Raw genomic sequence first — 18328 nt, forward strand, 5'->3', positions numbered from 1 at the left:
AAAGGTCAGAACTCACGCCAGTCCCTCCGTATTTAAACTAATGGTTAAGAGGCAAGAGGCACATTTGCAATAAATTCCCAGATTTATCTGCATACATCCAAGTTACCTAAGTGGGATATAACTGAAATTCGTTGAAAAATTGGTTTCTTTAAATTAATTAAGAATCTGATAAATGAAGTCAACATCAAGTAATTGCTTTGTGCAGTCTCCCTATTTTCCAAAGTTGTTTTTAATCTTTACTCAAAAATGATGCAAATTGTTCAAACTTCTCTCATAAATATTATAAAACTTTGAAAGAAGATTCCAGAATTTTTCATTTTTTACTCAATTTTGAGCAACCTCACTTTAAGATTTAGAGTTTAATCCGAGTTACTTTTGAATTCGTGAAATCAGCCGTGTAGGTTTTAGGAAAACTGTAAAAATCCTGATTGAATCGCAATCAAATTTCATCCTATGGTGCCAATTCAAACCCGTAAGCAATCGATTTTAAAAATAACAAAATACTTTAATTAACATGCTTGAACAGTTCCACTAAAAATGTTACTGTCCAAACAAATGCAGAAGACTGGTCTGACAGAGCCTTCAGTGAGTCGCTTGGAGTTTCTATCAAAAATGATGAATGTAGACGTATTAGTTGAATAATTATTTCTCAATACGAACAGAAACAGAAATCGCTTATAAGTATGTTAAAATTGATTCGCTACTACAATATAACCATCAGCTTCTCATTGAAGCACAGCAACCATGGTCGCACCATGCTCAACAACTTTATTAACAGCGTTTATTTATTGTCTTTTCTTTTTTATCCAGGTTGGAACCAATTCCAACTCATTGCCAAACCAAACTTTTCGTCCGTGCGATCTGAGATAGGTTCTAAGAACGTTGGCTCGAAAACAGCCAGACCCAATCTTGCTACCCGATTCAGGTTGGAACTGAATCAAAAACAAATTCGGTATAAATTCAACCATCGTAGTAGACTGGACCTAATTTCACCATCCATTTATCGTATCGTATGTCTTCGCATCACAACCACGGTTTTTTCCCTTAATTTTCATATTCTTCTTCTTCTTCTTCGTTCAGCACATCATCCCGAACCAACTCCAGTATTAAGTAACCCACTGGCCGCCACAAATTAATTAAAACTGATACAACACGCAGCACGATTCTGCCAATTTTTTTTTCGCTTTCCTCACAACAGCGACGTCCGCAGGTCCGCATCAAAAGCGCAAAGCAAACCCGACCTGGCACCTGGCCAAACGCGTGTCATATCCTTCCGTTTTCTATTTTTCCCATCGCTAGGATGCTCCATTCCTCTTCACAACTAATACACTTTTTTTCACTCCTTAGATGCATAGGTTGTTTTCCACCAGCACAGGAGTAGCACTTTTCTGCCACCAGCACCGGGATGAGTTGAGGTTGGTCGTGGTAAAACACACTAACACACCTGCCTGCCTGCCTGCCTGCCTGCCTGCCCACTTTTCCAACACTCAGCTCATGCAACAGCACTGCTTCTTCCTCACTGCCTCCCAACGTATCACTTCCCGGAACGGCAAAAAAAAAGAACCTGCTAGTAGTAATAGTAGTGCGACACAACCCAAACGAACTTGGACCAACATAACAAAAAAAAAACACACCTTTCCAAAGGACACACACCACACGATTCTTCAACCCGAGTAGTAGCAGCAGAACGGATCTGCAGCAAACGACATCCTTTCGAAGGGACAGAGACTTACTTCTCGCTCGAACGGCGGTCTTGGGTAAACTGATGGCACCGGATCGGATCGAACCGATGATACGGCGGAACACCACCGTTGCGGCATCGGAGATGGTTCGGTTCGCCCCTTCAGAATTGTTTGGGTGCTTCGGCGTCGCCTGCGAGATAGGCAACCAATCCAGGATACGAGAGAGAAGGTCTTGCTGTAGAGCGGCTCGCGGAAAAGGGCGAGAAACAGTGAGAGAAGAGCGATGAAAACATGCCGAAGTTCCGGTCGGTCGAGGAGCTTTTGCGTTTTCGTGGGGCTTGGAGAGAGAGCTTTTTCTAGATTGAGCTGTTGTGGGGTTGTTTTGGTACTGAAAGTGTTTCGGTTTTTGAGCACGTGGAAAATGGATGTCGGAGTGAGCGGAACAGCTGATACGGCTGATGGGGTGGACGAAGAGCTAAAATGTACTAAACCAGAGACACAACGGTGCACTGTAATTGCAACTTAGGGAGGTAGGTGAATAATGGTGAGAGTTTGAAAACAAAATAGAATCTTACAGCTGATGGTTGTGATCAATTTGAATCCGCACTAGCACTAGCGCCAGTTCCGGTAGTGTTCCAAAACGTTATCTGTAGCAAGTCGCATATAATATATTATTCTGGTCTGAATTGAAGTTTATAATGCTCCTTCACACTAATGCAATTTATTCGCAGCGGCAGGGGTAGCCGACACCTGAGCGACAGTTTAACCGCTGTGTCGCCATCGTGTGGACTGGATTCGTTGTTAATGAAGAGATGGTTTCCTTGTTTAGTTTCCAAGCGGAGGAAACTTCCTGAACTATATAAGATTATCATTTTAAAAATTTAACCATTGACCTTATTGTCTCACGGATTTGAGTTGTCGGATTTTGGCCACTTTCTGTGCCAGCACATAACCAGCTGTAGCCAATGTGGATCGTAGGACAGATTTTAGCATACGTCAGATTTTAACAACATCCAGAATGATACCCGGAACACAGGGCCTTATTAACTTTAACTGAGGCCTAGAGCCAAATATATGTGGAGATCCATCAAATGCAGCAAGGTCATTTTTTACAGTTAATAAACATGTTCAACAATTCAACAAAACCAACTGTCCAACAATTCAAATCACGTCTTCCAGATATTCTCTCATGATACTCAGAGGCTACTCAGAAAACATTCCAAAAATGCAAGTGGTCAGAGTTCTCCATAAATTCCTATAGATTTTTTTTTAACTCTTTAACAAATTCAAAATAAATTACATTTCATTTTTACCTAGGTGCTCCAGTTACTACAGTAACTTACCAGCCTTAATTGTTATGATATATATCTAAGTGTTTTTACATTGTTCCTGCCTTGGCAATTCAGTATTTTAAACAGGTTTTTTTAAACCTGCATGTCAGTATAACAATTAATTCCTATAGATATTTTTTTCAATATGGTCAGGCATGATACCTAGAGATATCCAACTATCCGACAATTCAAATCTCTTCTCTAAGATATTCCGTCATATCATACCAGGCGGCTTAGAAATTATTCCAAAGACCTTGTTAATCAGGTATTATTTTGAAGTTGTAAAACTGTCCAACAATTAAAATCAAACTTCAGATGTTCTCATATGATACCGTTCTTTTAAAGTAAGGTATTCTGGAAATATTTAGCTATCCATCAATCCCAACCACATTTCTGATATTTTCTCACCAGCTAACATTGAAATTATTCGAAAGACTTTCAAGTGATCGAGAATATTGATTAGGATCGGTGGATACTTTTCAAGTTTTCAGGCTGATCTTAAGATTGTAAATTGTCCAACATATCAATTAACGCCTCTTGGATATTCTCTCGTGATTCCTTGTGGCACAGAAAATATTCCGAATATTCTGCTTAGTATTCTGACGATCTCTTATTGTTAATCAAACAAATTATGACTCTAAGATATTCTCGCGACAAAGCAGGTTGATCTGGAATTATTCAAAAGACCTTTAATGGCATCCATAATGTTCTCTGGATAATTTGGCGATTCATATGGTTAATACCATAAAGACTCTAAATCCGGGCTTTTAGTCCATAAATCCGGGAACTTTTAAAAGATGTTTATCCCTGCCTACCATGATCAAACTAGAATATAAATTTCATCATAGTCTAACAGTATCGTTCTTAATCATCACACATATTTATGATGGTGTAAAATATTTAATACTAAATTTAATGTCCGGAATAATGAACCGTCTGTTATTCGGTGCATTACGGTGCATAATTTTTCTGAAGATCTTTAACTGTTCCATAAATCATGTTTGTTAGAAAATCTCGTATCATAGCAGGTTGATCAGCCATTATTCCAGATATCATCCAATTATCAAACACCGGCACCATGTTGTCAAGACTTGATCTCAATGAGGTTTTATTCTGGAGATCTCCAACCATCCAGTAATTCAAATCTCAGCTATTTTTCACAATGCAGGTTGAACAGGAATTATTATTCTAATGTGCTTTAGTTTGTCAAATATCTGCTTAATGTTCTCTGGATATTTTGGCAATTCCTCTGGTTGATTAATGATTATCTTGTCCACTAGCGTGCACAGGAATCTTTTTAAGGAGGGGCAATTTTTTTCTATGGTACATTCAATCTGGGGATGGGAAGTACTCCAAAGTGCGTGGTGGATGATGCTGTCCACCCACCACTGTTTCCCTACTGTTAAATTTAGCTAATTTTATTTATTTTTTTATATTTTTCTTCAATGCAAACTGCTTTCAGACAGCCAATGCAATGGATCGTAGTTAGCCACCAACTAGGTGGCACACTTTCCGCTCCCTCCGAATGTCCACGAAGTGGTCGGTCGCCTTTGCAAAGTATGCGCACAGTATCGATGAAACGTTCCATTATATAGCGATTTTGTAGCCGCTTTGTCTCACCTAGCAGCAATTACAGCTGTTTTTGGTGGTCCAGTTCTTCGTCGATACCTTCCCTGGTTTTGAAATTTTTCCACGGTTCCATACTACCAATATGGGTATCACTGCGATTGTGTTTGCCCAGCAACTCGGTTGCTTTCTTCCAATTTCTGAACCCTGTAAGAATCGTAGTACACTGACACCTCCGTTTACGAAGTCTTTTTTTACGCAGTATTCAATTTACGTCCCTCTTTTTACGAAGTAAATCCCAAATAACGAGGTTTTTTTTTACGAAGTAAATCCCAAATAACGAGTTTTCTTTTTACGAAGTAAATTCCAAATAACGAGTTTTTTTTTTTGTGATTTTGAGAAACTGGGATATACTGTGAAATACCACACAATATGGGTATTGTTGGAATCGGAGTGACGTGTAGGGACCGGAAATCGATGTCTGTCGCCATTTCGAAATCCAAGATGGCGGCTTCCGGTAACATAATAACTTCGAATTTCTGTCAAATACCCCACAATATGGGTATTTTTGGAATCGGAGTGACGTGTAGGGACCGGAAATCAATGTCTGACGCCATTTTGAAATCCAAGATGGCGGCTTCCGGTAGCATAAAAACATGGAAATTATGTCATATACCCCACAATATGGGTATTTTTGGAATCAGGGTGACGTGTAGGGACCGGAAATCAATGTCTGACGCCATTTTGAAATCCAAGATGGTGGCTTCCGGTTACAGAAAAACTTGGACATTCTGCCAAATACCCCACAATATGGGTATTTTTGGAATCGGAGTGACGTGTAGGGACCAGAAATCGATGTCTGGCGCCATTTTGAAATCCAAGATGGCGGCTTCCGGTATCATAATAACTTGGAAATTCTGTCAAATACCTCACAATATGGGTATTTTTGGAATCGGAGTGATGTGTAGGGACCAGAAATCGATGTCTGACGCCATTTTGAAATCCAAGATGGCGGCTTCCGGTTACAGAAAAACTTGGAAATTCTGTCAAATACCTCACAATATGGGTATTTTTGGAATCGGAGTGATGTGTAGGGACCGGAAATCAATGTCTGACGCCATTTTGAAATCCAAGATGGCGGCTTCCGGTTACAGAAAAACTTGGACATTCTGCCAAATACCCCACAATATGGGTATTTTTGGAATCGGAGTGACGTGTAGGGACCAGAAATCGATGTCTGACGCCATTTTGAAATCCAAGAAGGCGGCTTCCGGTATCATAATAACTTGGAAATTCTGTCAAATACCTCACAATATGGGTATTTTTGGAATCGGAGTGATGTGTAGGGACCGGAAATGGATGTCTGACGCCATTTTGAATTCCAAGATGGCGGCTTCCGGTAACTTAAAAACTTGGAAATTCTGTCATATACCACACAATATGGGTATTTTGGAATCAGGGTGACGTGTAGAGACCGGAAATCAATATCTCACGCCATTTTGAAAAGATGGGGAAAAGTTCGCGAGTCATAGTGATTTTTTGCGAACTTTTCCATCACTGCTTACACGTCACTCCAATTAAAAAAAACACATATTGTGGGGCATATGACAGAATTTCCAAGCTTTTCTTTTACCGGAAGCCGCCATCTTGGATTTCAAAATGGCGTCAGACATTGATTTCCGGTCTCTACACTTCACTCCAATTCTTAAAATACCCATATTGTGGGGTTATTTTCCATTATTTTTCTGTTTTTATGTAACCGGAAGCCGCCATCTTGGATTTCAAAATGGCGTCAGACATTGATTTCCGGTCTCTACACGTCACTCCGATTCCAAAAATACCCATATTGTGGGGTATCTGGCAGAATGTCCAAGTTTTTCTGTAACCGGAAGCCGCCATCTTGGATTTTAAAATGACAAAAGACATCGATTTCCGGTCCCTACACGTCACTCTGATTCCAAAAATACCCATATTGCGGAGTATTTGGCAGAATTTCCAAGTTTTTCTGTAACCGGAAGCCGCCATCTTGGATTTCAAAATGGCGTCAGACAACGATTTCCGGTCTCTACACGTCACCCTGATTCCAAAAATACCCATATTGTGGGGTTATTTAAAATTATTTTTCTGTTTTTATGTAACCGGAAGTCGCCATCTTGGATTGCAAAATGGCGTCAGACATTGATTTCCGGTCTCTACACGTCACTCCGATTCCAAAAATACCCATATTGCGGAGTATTTGGCAGAATTTCCAAGTTTTTCTGTAACCGGAAGCCACCATCTTGGATTTAAAAATGGCGTCAGACAACGATTTCCGGTCTCTACACGTCACCCTGATTCCAAAAATACCCATATTGTGGGGTTATTTAACATTATTTTTCTGTTTTTATGTAACCGGAAGCCGCCATCTTGGATTTCAAAATGGCGTCAGACATTGATTTCCGGTCTCTACACGTCACTCCGATTCCAAAAATACCCATATTGTGGGGTATCTGGCAGAATGTCCAAGTTTTTCTGTAACCGGAAGCCGCCATCTTGGTTTTCAAAATGGCGTCAGACATCGATTTCCGGTCCCTACACATCACTCCGATTCCAAAAATACCCATATTGTGGGGTATTTGACAATATTTTGAAAAACCTCTTTTTACGAAGTAAATCCCAAATAACGAGTTTTCTTTTTACGAAGTAAATCCCAAATAACGAGGTTTTTTTTTTACGCACTAATTCGATTTACGAACCCCCGTTTTGGTTCGTAAATGGAGGTTTCAGTGTTATAATGTTTTGCGTCATGCTCTTCTTTACAAGTTAAAGATATGAACCAAAGAAAATATATTCTTCAAGGTACTGGTTTCATCTTTTATTCAGTTACTTTTCTGAAATTTTGTGCAGTACGTTTTTGTATATTTTGAAGGCATCGTTACAGTTATTTTTGAGTATTTCAAGGTTTTGTTTGCCCTTATATGCTGTTGTAGTTACACTTTACTATTACCGTTGCGAGTACGTAGACATTGGTCTATTTCAGCGAAAGTTTTAGATCTAATTTTTTTTCAAATTTTGACCTAAATTCCAAGCCTATAGGTTAAAGATCATTAAAAAAATTCAAAAAATATGTAACGATTGGAACAAAAGCGAGTACATGATTGTTAACGGAATTACAACTTGTGCATGTCAACCCAGCCCAAAGTACCGCCAGTCGGGGTGACACGAAATGATGCCGAACCTTCAACATGTTTTAAAGATTATACAAAGGACAATCGCGAATTTATTGCAACACACATAACTGCTGTAACTTTTTAACCACGGTAAGAAATGACTTGAAATTTTCAGAGAAGATTCTTAGACGAATTTTTAGTAAGACAACAACAGACCAAAGTTCAATGGCAAACTAATACCCACTTTTCAATTTGGGAATCCAATAGCTGTTTTTAAATTTTATACAGTTGCGAAAAAGTCCATCCTCAGAATTCCTTGAGGGTCTACTCGAATTTTTTAGAACTCTATGAGCTCTATTGAAATTCTTCTCAGAAGACCTCTCGAATTATTTTTAGAATGCTTCTTGACTTTTACTCAGAACACCTTGGAACTGAAATTTCCTTAGAGTTTCAGAAGAATTTCCTCAGTACTATCCAGAAATTATTCCCGGAATGAGCTAGAAAAAATCGGTACTCACTTAAAATTTTCCTCAATATACCTTTGGAATTTCACTCAAAATTTGATTTTCTCGGTATTCTTTTCAAAACTATCTTCGAACTATCTGCAGGATTGACTTGAAATTAACTATCAAAATTTTCTTGGAATTCTCCCCAGAAATATTTTAGAACTGTCCTAAGAATTCTATATCCTTGAGGTTCTTCTCGGAATATTTTGAACTTTTTTTTTCTCGGAACACCTTGGAACTGAAATTTTCCTACAGTTTCAGAAGAATTTCCTTTTTATTCTCCAGAAATTCTTCCCATAATGAGCTTGAAATTATCCTCGGAATTCCCTTGAAATTTTCCTCAACATCCCTTTGGAATTTCACGCAAAATTGAATTTTCTCGGTATTCTTTTCGGAATTATCTTGGAACTATCTGCAGGATTCACTAGAAATTATTCGCAGAATATTCATGGAGTCATCCCCAGAATTCTTTTCTTTTGGAACAGACCTCAGATTTCAATACCCTTGAGGTTCTTCTCGGAAGTAAAGTTTAAGTTGCCCGTCCATTCACCAAAACATTATATATTTTTTTTTCAACCATAAATGTTCAATAAAGCTTGCCCCTACATTAACTAGAACTGTTCAATTTTTACATCATGCATTTTCAACTCAGCTTGCCCCTCCATGCAGCAGATTGTTGCAAATCTTACACCAGAAATTTTCAATACAAACTTGCCCCCAGGTAATTTTAGACCAGAAAATTTAAATTGACCAGAAGGATGTAAATTTTCCACCGTTAATAAAATTGCTTCTCCAATCTTCTGATTCGTGCAGATTTCCTTTTTCCATTTTCTACCAGACATTTTTAATATAGCTGGCTTCAACCCATCACCAGAATTTTGCAGGTTTTCCCCCAAATAAAGCTTGCCCCTATTTTCGGATTTTTCATCATAAATTTTCAGCTTCCCTTCAATCATCCAAATGGTGCAAATTTTACACCAGAAATTATAATGAAAATTTGTTTCTCTATTCAGCAGAGCGATGCAATTTTAGGACCAACATTTTTCGAAAAGCTTGCCCATCTGTTCACCAGAACGGTGCAGATTTTCAACCAGAAATTTTCAATAAAGCATCATTTTAAATAAAACTTGTACCTTTATTTTTCATTTAAGTGCATGTTTTCCACCAGAAATTTTCTGTTCATTTCATTTATCAGAGCGATGCAAATTTTTCACCAAAATTTTTCAATAAATCATAGTCATAAATCATTCACCAGAACGGTGCACCAAAAAATTTCAGTGAAGTTTGTATCATCATGCACTTTTGTGGTGCAATTTTCAGACTTTGCCTCTTCATGCACCAGAATGGTGCAGGTTTTCCAAAGAGCACCTCCAAAATTTTAGCGTGATTCAATTTTTTCCACCAGTGTTATTCATTTTGATTAGTCCCTCCATGCACCACCACCTTGATGATATTTTTACACCAGAAATATTCAGTAAAAAGCTTTTGGTTCGATTTACCACTACGAAGGTAAATTTTTTCAACCTTAAATTTACCCTCTCTTTTAACCCTCCATGAAACAACTTGAAAAAAAAATGACGGCAAGATTTTTTGTAAGCACCACTGTGGTGAATTTTTTTGACCAAAAAATGTCATTGAAGTTTGTCCCTTCATGCACCTTTGTGGTGCAATTTTCAGGCACCATCTCAAAGGAATTGACGCAATAAAAAGTTTTCAGTGCCCTTATATTATGAAATGAAGTTATTTTACCTTCAAATCAAGTTATCAAGAAATCAAGTTATTTGATATTCTAATTTTGAAAATTTGAAAATAAAAATCTTATTTATAAAAGAGGGGGCAATTGCCCCACCCTGTGCACGCCAGAGATCTTGTCATGCCTCATAAAATTCTTGCAAGATAGCAGGTTGACCAAGAATCATTCCAGAAACGTTCAATTGATCAATGATCGTTTATCTAGTTTATCAGGTATTATTTTGTAGATCTCAAACTTTTCATGATTCTAAGCAGTTTCTGTCAGATCCAGATTCAGATGGTTGATCCAGAATTATTCCTAAAAACTTTAATTGAACAAAGAACTGCATAAGTTCTTCAGGATATTTTACCAAGACATCAGTTGACCAGGAATTATTTCAAAGAACTTTTGCTTATCATTGATCTACAAAATGTTCTTTGGATATTTAGTCAAGACTTCTCATTGTCCTGGTATTACAGTGCTTTCCCGATTTTGTCTGCCCCTTCTCAAATTAAAGGCTGACAAAAACGGGAAACTGACAAAACCGGGAAAAAATGTCCTTTTATTTTTTTGATCAAAATTATTACAGAATAATGAAATTCTTATAGGGTAAGGGGTGCAATGGGATAATATGACCAGCAGCGCTATTTGCGTGTTTTGCAAAACAAATTTAATGAAGTTTCACCCGTAATCACTAGAAGAGCTGTAGAAGAGTGTTTTTATAAATTTATCTTTTAATAATACGAGAAAAAACGCTGCTGGTAATGAAACATTAGGGTGCGTTTTACCCCTCCTTGTCCTATATATAGCTATTATTTGTAAAAGCTCTTCAAATCAAATAACTAGAATTATTAAATCTATTTTCTTTTGACGACAATGAAATATGTATCAACTTTAAAAGCAGAGAAAATGGGGGGGGGGGGTTCAAAAAGCCAGACCTGTATCAAAGTTGGCACGGGTTGGTATCCCCTAGTTGCCTAGTGCAGCTCCACTATAACCCATTCGTTACTCTCTCTTCTGCCTGGATCTCCCAAGGAGCACGGTGCTAGCTGGCGTTGCTAGATGACTGCTCATTTATCCATTCCAAGTGCTTTCCTCTGGATACATTTCATCGACGAAATTAACCACGTTAAGGACAGGCATCTACCTTCGCACTGTCTCGTACCTTGGACAGTCAAAGACCACGTGCTCCAGCGTTTCATCCACATTGTCACACTGCGGACAGAGGGGTGACGCTTTCCTGAAACAGCCGTGGCCACACAGGAACTGCGTCAGGTGGTAGTTGACTTCTCTGTGTTCTATGTTCACCTAGGTCGAAAGAATCGGTAATAACCGATGTGTCCATCTACCGTTATCCACCGTGTTCCACTCCTATTGCCACTTTGCCAAAGACTCCACATTCCAGCGATAACGCATACTTCTTCCCATGAGATGGTTTTGTATGCACTCACGGCTTGTATGGGCATGAGCCGAAACGTACTGCTCAGCTTCTTTTGGGTCTGCTTCGTTTCCAGTGCTGCAAACCAGACTGGACCTCCATTCTAGCTATTGTGTTGATTGTATTCAAGCATTCTCACAGACATATTCGACGTGGCTAGTAAAGTTTAGCCGGTCATAGATCATCATCAGTGGCGCCGGTGGTGTAGTGGTAAGCGTGACTACCTTTCCAGCAGGCCTAGGTTAAATCCCAGTTGGCGCCGCCGGGATGTTCTGAGGCATAACATCTCTGATCACGCCTTCCTTCGGAAGGGAAGTAAAGCTGTTGGTCCCCGGTTCATGAATTGATGGGTCGACAGGTAGGGTCCAGGTGTGGGAGCTGCCTCTCTGGCGTCGGTAGAATTGGTTCTCAGCACGGAAAACGAAATCAAGGAAAAAAAACGATCATCATTCCCAGGTATTTCAACACGTGATTCGAGGCAAAAGCGTGCGTTGGACCAAGGATGGACCTCTCGCTGTGATCTTAATCGATCTCTGTCCTATATCTGACTTGTAGACCAGTACTAGCTTCTGGAAGTAGCTCCTCAGAGCCCAGGTAGTCAAGGATCCTCATTCTATGCAGCGCTTTGGCAATGGCTTTCCAGGTGCGCTGTTGAACGCATTCTTGACGTCGATCGTTATCACGGCGCATTATCGATCTCCTCTTCGCTTCTGTTTGGATGCTTTCTCGGCTCTCTCGACCATTGTCCGAATTGCATCCACCATTGATCTCCCTTTCCGGAATCCATAATGCCTCTCCGACACTCCAAAACAAAAGCTGATAGGGCAAATTAGGTTGAAGAATTGTCCCTTTCAATTGACGATGTTGTTTATCTCCGTTGAATTCGACAATTTGGGATGACGAAATCTCTTGAAAATTGAAAGTCAATCAAAACATTTATGTACAATTCAATGAAATATGTAATGGTCTTTTTTTTATTTCTAAGAATAAATGTTGCTGACAATAAAGCAATGAATCAATTACTGTCAATGGTCGAAAGGTACAGAAGCAGCACCCTCGAGATCGTCAAGCCGACGATGACAGGAGCACATATCGTGGTAGGGGTAAACAATAGTTGCAATTTCCAAACCTACGACTGGATGCCTTCCTTCAAATAACAACTGAAGTGCGGTAAAAAATCGGTTGAACTGTTTCAAACACATCGTTGGTACTTGAGCGGTCGGCTTTTATCTCTTTTTGCCAGTGTTGGGACACCCCTCACCATCCCTCTCCAAAGGGGGAATTTGGTAAAGAGAGATGAAAAAACCGATTTGTACCTTCCTTAAAAAAAAAGTTCTCCTAGCTCGCTATTCTACTATCTATATGCAATTTTCACACTGCCGTACTCTAACGAAACTATCAACTCTATACTTTCATCTACTCCATCTATCGTATAAAAATTACCACTACAGTCTGTTATTTGAAATTAGCATCTTCAACAATGAAGCAATGTTTTTATTATAATTGCAAAAAAAAAGAAACATGTTTTCCGTGGCACAAATGATTTTTCCAGCAAACAGCAATTCAAAACGTAAAATTCCTAGTAAGAGAATATTAAATCAATGTAAATGAATTAAAATTTATATGGTGCATTGAATGAAAGACCTGTACGTTGAATTGATTGCTGTTTGAATAAAACAGCTCTTAAAATCGTCAATTGATTATTTTACCCCGTATGCACATTTTATTCGCGCTTCCCCTAACATTCACATTTCAGCAAAGTATAAGAATAAAAGTTATTCGACGTAAAGTTTGAGAATTCCTGTTCAATAACTCAAAAAAATTTCACTTATTTTTGAGCTATTAAACATGAATTCTCAAACTTTACTGCAGGCTGACAAAATCGGGAAAAAAAAAAGCTGACAAAGTCGGGGTAGACAAAATCGGGAAAGAACTGTATTCTAGACTGATGCAAAATTTGAAAATTGCGCTCCACAGTTCTCAAACGATTTCAAATTGAATCCTGATTATCCTCCCAAAATTTGAACTCATTTAGTAAGAAACTGACTTCGCACAAACCATTTCAAGTTTATATGGAAATTACTATGGGGAAACCGTCACATGCTTCTCCACAAAGCAGACCGGACAAGTACCACAGAATCAAATGGCGCAAGGTTACCTCCGAATCGATAGCTACCTACGAGTTGCAGACCATGAACTACGGCACTGCTTCTGTCCCGTATCTCGCCACCCCAACTCTCCGAAAATTGGCGAGTGATGCAGGTCACTTATTCCTTGCTGTTGCAGAACCAGTGGCCAAGAACTTTTACGTCGATGACTTTCTGTCAGGTGCCGATGATGTCAAGTCAGCCATCCAAATTCGACATGAAGTATCAGTGATGCTCGATTCTGCTGGAATCCCGATGAAAAAGTGAGCTTTGAACTCCGTCGAAGTCCTTGAAGATATTCCACCAGAAGATCGATCTATCCATCCTGCAAAATCCGCAATCCGTCAGCACTCTCGGTCTAATCTGGGAGCCCGGGACCGAAATCTTTTGGTTCAAGGTGCAGTTATCTCTTCCGACTGCTGTTCTCACCAAGCGTATGATCATGTCCTACGTCACTCAAATCTTCGATCCGTTGGGACTTGTGGGTCCCACTGTTTCAAAAGCGAAGCTTTTCATGAAATGTCGCTGGGAGTTGAAATCTTCTGATAACGAATGCTATGATTGAGATCAACCGTAGCCTCAAAAACTGTGGAAGAGTGGAAAGAGTTCCACACTACCATCGACCTGCTTTGTGAAGTTCAAGTTCGTAGATTTGCTTCCATCACTGGCGCAGTCAGCATCGAGCTCCATTTCTTCGCTCATCCATCTTCTGGTCGGACTCGACCACCGTGATACAGTGGTTCCGATCATCACCTGGACGTTGGGAAACGTTTGTAGTCAACCGTGTGAGCCATATCCAATCTGCTACCCCAGTTGACAATCCTACTGACGACATTTCCAGAGGATTGGATCCAACCGAACTTCTCAACAAGGCAAGGTGGTAGAATGGTCCATCCTGGTTGAAGCTTTCACCTGAGCTTTGGCCTGTAGGAGTGCTTCCAACAAAAGAAACGACAGAACTGTCCTAGCCATGACAGCCATCCAAAGCACATTCCACTAAGATTTGTTCTCCATATACTCCAACTTTTCCAAACTCCACCGTATGGTTGCATGATGGTTGCGATTGCTTCAAGCTCTTCGTGAGCGTGCAATTCTTTGTCGTTCGAATGCAATCAATTCAGGTGTGTCCAAAAGGTCAACTGAATCATGTCAGCCGCTCAACTCCGACGAACTCCAATCGTAACGAAATCGAGTCCGTTGAAGTGATTGAAGTCCTACGTTGATGAATTCGGTTTGATCCGCATCGGAGGACGCCTCGACAATGCCGAACTACCCGAGGCTACCAAGCACCTTATTGTCCTAGGCGCCAAGCATCCGTTAGCCAACATGTTCGCTGTGCACAGTCACAAAACGTTGTTTCACGCTGGCCCGCGTGGACATACGAAACTTCGTCAGACGAACGTACCATCAATGCATCACTTGCTTCCGTAGCAAGCCGAAATAGATTCAGCGTCTGCTGCATTCGTCGCCACACTGCGTCGCTTTATACTTCGAAGGTGGAAGATTACCGAGCTGCACGTCGATAACGCCACGACCTTCGAAGGAGCTTAACACGACTTTTTTTTCCTATGTTGGGGACATAATACCACAATGACCATTACTTTGATCTATTGTGGTGTATCCTCTTTTTATTTATGCCATAAATAATGTAGTGGAAGCCACTATTGTTTGAGTAACTACCACTACTGTTGTAAGCAATTATCCCCACCAGGTAATACATTTCTTATGAAATTTATTACCTGACTGGAAGCAGCAGGCCAGATTACCCTTATCAGACCCTTATCAAGATATCTGCATTGTTTATGAAATAGTGCTATGAGCTTCACTCTTTAAGTTGCAAAAGCGACATTTATTTTCATGAAGTTTACCAATGATTTTCCGGTGATATTTACAAGGACAGTGTCCTGTTATCAAACCAGCGTATGTACTTAAATCTTCTTTAGAAATATTATGTAATTATTGTGCATGCGTTCGGCTTTATAAAACGTTTAGATTGCCGAGACTTCAAAGTACTGGTCCAATTGTACTGTACCTTTGTTTTTTCCCAGTTTTGTAGCTCAATTTTTAAAGCACAAAAATAAAGTCCAAAAATGGTTCAGGACCAATGAATTTCGTTGATGACCCTATTTTTGCCAATTGATCAGCTTTTTCGTTCCCTTTGATTCCACAATGATCAGGAACCCAATAAAGGTTAACCGTATTTCGACAGGACAGATGCTGTAATAGTTAAGTACATTTCCACACCAATTTTGACGTGTAAGTTTTTGATTTCAAAGCATTCAGTGCCGCTATCGTAACGAATGCAAATATTCGCATTTTTATAGTTCCTTTTTATGCAAATCGTTGCACATTCTAAGATGGCATATATTTCAGCTAGAAATACTGTCGACCATTTTCCCATGGACACCGAGAAGTTAACCCCAGGGCCGGTAATACCAACGCCGATCATATTATCTTGTGTCGAGCCATCTGTATAGAAAATAACTGATCCATGACTAATTTCAGTCTTCCTGCATCCCAGTCAACGCGAGTCCCATCAGGAACTTGGAAATTATGGTTGAAATAGTGTCGCTTTAGCATACAATCTTCGATCATCAATATTTATTGACCTATTTGAAACTCTTTTAGAATGCTCAAATGTCCAATAAGATCTCCATCGAAGAAATTCATGCACCGTTTGAGCCTTGGAGCACTTTTCACTGCATCCAGTTGAATAAATTTATGAAGAGGAAGGATATTGAGTAAAGGCTGTAGAGGGAGTATTACGCCTTGCTCCAGTTATGGAAATAGTAGCAAGCCTTTGTAGCTTGTTTAGCTTGACTTGTGCCGTTTGTTGCTTAGTTTCGGCCACCATATAAGTGAGGCGTAGGTAATCCTGGGTTTAACTATGGCCGAGTGTATCCAGTGTATCATATTTGGCTTCAGATCCCATTTTTTCCAAACGTTCTTTTGCAGGTCCAAAATGCATTGGTTGGTTTTCCTATTTGTTGATCAATGTGTTTGTTCCAGCAGAGTTTACTATCTAAAGTTACTCCTAAAAACTTTACTTCTGAAGATAGTGACAGCTTTTCGTCTCTTAGCTTAAGATCAGTGAGAGAGATTTTAGGTCTTTTAGTAAAAGGTACAATAGTTGTTTTTGTTTTTGACATTCAACCGCTCATCTTTGCACCACGATAGTGTGAATTTTAATGCTTTTTGCATTCTGTCGAAAACAACTTTATCGAATTTTCCACGGACTATAATGACAATGTCATCCGCAAACCCAGTTATTTCAAATCCTTGATGCTTTAGTTTTAAAAGAAGGTCATCAACAACTAGATACCACAGAAGGGGAGATAGAACACCTCCTTGAGGGCAGCTTTTTGCAGCTGTTACTTTCACAACTGAATCTCCTAGCTTAGCTGATACTTCTCTTTTGAATAGCATTTCTACAATTCTGTTGCTTATGTTTTTATTAAAACAACGATTTCTCATGGTGCTTATCATCGATGTGAAAGATGCATTATCAAATGCACCTTCAATGTCAAGAAACGTTGCTAAAAGAATGTCCTTAGCCGCAAAGGATTTTTTTATTTTATTAATAAGAGTACGAAGAACTGTTATTGTTGACTTGCCTGACTGGTAAGCAAATTGTGTGGTGTATTAAGAAGTATTCCTGATTGAACATATTCATCTATGAGTTTTTCCATTAATTTCAAGAATATTGACGACAGGCTTATTGGTCTAAATGATTTTGGTGAAGATTTATCTCTTTTGTTCGCCTTTGTATGATAACCACGCGGACTTGTCTCCATTTTTTTGGGATGTATCCCAATAAGAAACTAGACTTGAACAATTTTACTAAAACAGGAGTTATTATAGATTTACAATTTTGAATATCTGCTGGAAAAATTCCATCTGGGCCAGGGGATTTAAAAGAACTAAAAGAATCTTTCACCCATTCAATTCAAGATTTTGTTAATATTCTAATGCCAAAGTTTTCAGCCTCTTCATTTGACATTTCCAGCCTACATAGTGAGACATTTGTTTCGGTAGATCTATCACGTTCACCACGGTCTGAAGATGTGGCATTTTGCATGCAATCATGATTTTGTAGTTGATCATCAGTAGGAAGAAACCCTGGGGGTTTGCATCATCAGTGCCAGAGTTTCATTTGAGTTTTCAGTTAAATGTCCGTAAGTCTTTTTGAGAGTTCCAAGATCGTTAAAATGATTTTTTGAGAGAACTTACACACGACTTACACCGAGTGTACCAAATGCTGAAGCAGGACGCCACTGACCGAAATCATATCCTTTCCTGGTGCGCAAACCACGAGATCCGGTGGAAGATCATCCCGCCACGCGTGTCTCATTTTGCAGGTCTCTGGGAGGCGGTGAAGTCCACGAAGGCCCGCCTCCTCAAAGAAATTTACAATACCAGTCTTGCCTACGAGGACATGCTCACTTTACTAGCACAGGTTGAGATGTGGTTTATTTGGATGTCGAAAAATTCAACTGACAGTTATTGTCTAAATGAATAAAACTTAAACTAAATAGTTACGGTCATCGGTACGGAAAAGGCCAAGTAACCGATGACGAAACAGTGGTACATTGAAGTTGAACATATAAAATAAGTTGTTGAATTGCCGGCTGATTGCTCGAATTGGCTCGTGTTGTGTATAATTTCGGCGCCGTGGTTCCAAAAACAGAAAGTCGCCTTGACGAAGAGGCCTCTCAGGGGCTTACATATTTAGCTGAGCCACCATTGTTGGACAGTCAATGTCACCCGTAACCAGCTT

General features: G+C 39.5%; 1 protein-coding gene across 4 annotated transcripts in view; it reads right to left on the bottom strand.

Annotated features, from left to right (window-relative positions):
- The window catches only part of Gfrl (Glial cell line-derived neurotrophic family receptor-like), a 933561-nt gene that overhangs the window by 632683 nt on the left and 282550 nt on the right, over positions 1 to 18328 (bottom strand). For 2 of the 4 annotated variants that reach the window (XM_065235009.1, XM_065235012.1), the window contains exon 1: positions 1635 to 1733. The exons of 1 other annotated variant lie outside the window; for it this stretch is intronic. The gene's annotated coding sequence lies outside the window, so the exon portion shown is untranslated. Of the gene's footprint in view, positions 1 to 1634; positions 1734 to 18328 lie in introns of those variants that run through there. One more of the 4 variants, XM_065235010.1, reaches the window with a different exon arrangement.

The sequence above is a fragment of the Ochlerotatus camptorhynchus genome, unplaced genomic scaffold (genome assembly GCF_037179485.1).
Source record: "Ochlerotatus camptorhynchus isolate MF236.1 unplaced genomic scaffold, CSIRO-AGI_Acam_v1.1 ptg000457l, whole genome shotgun sequence".
Lineage (NCBI taxonomy): Eukaryota > Metazoa > Arthropoda > Insecta > Diptera > Culicidae > Ochlerotatus > Ochlerotatus camptorhynchus.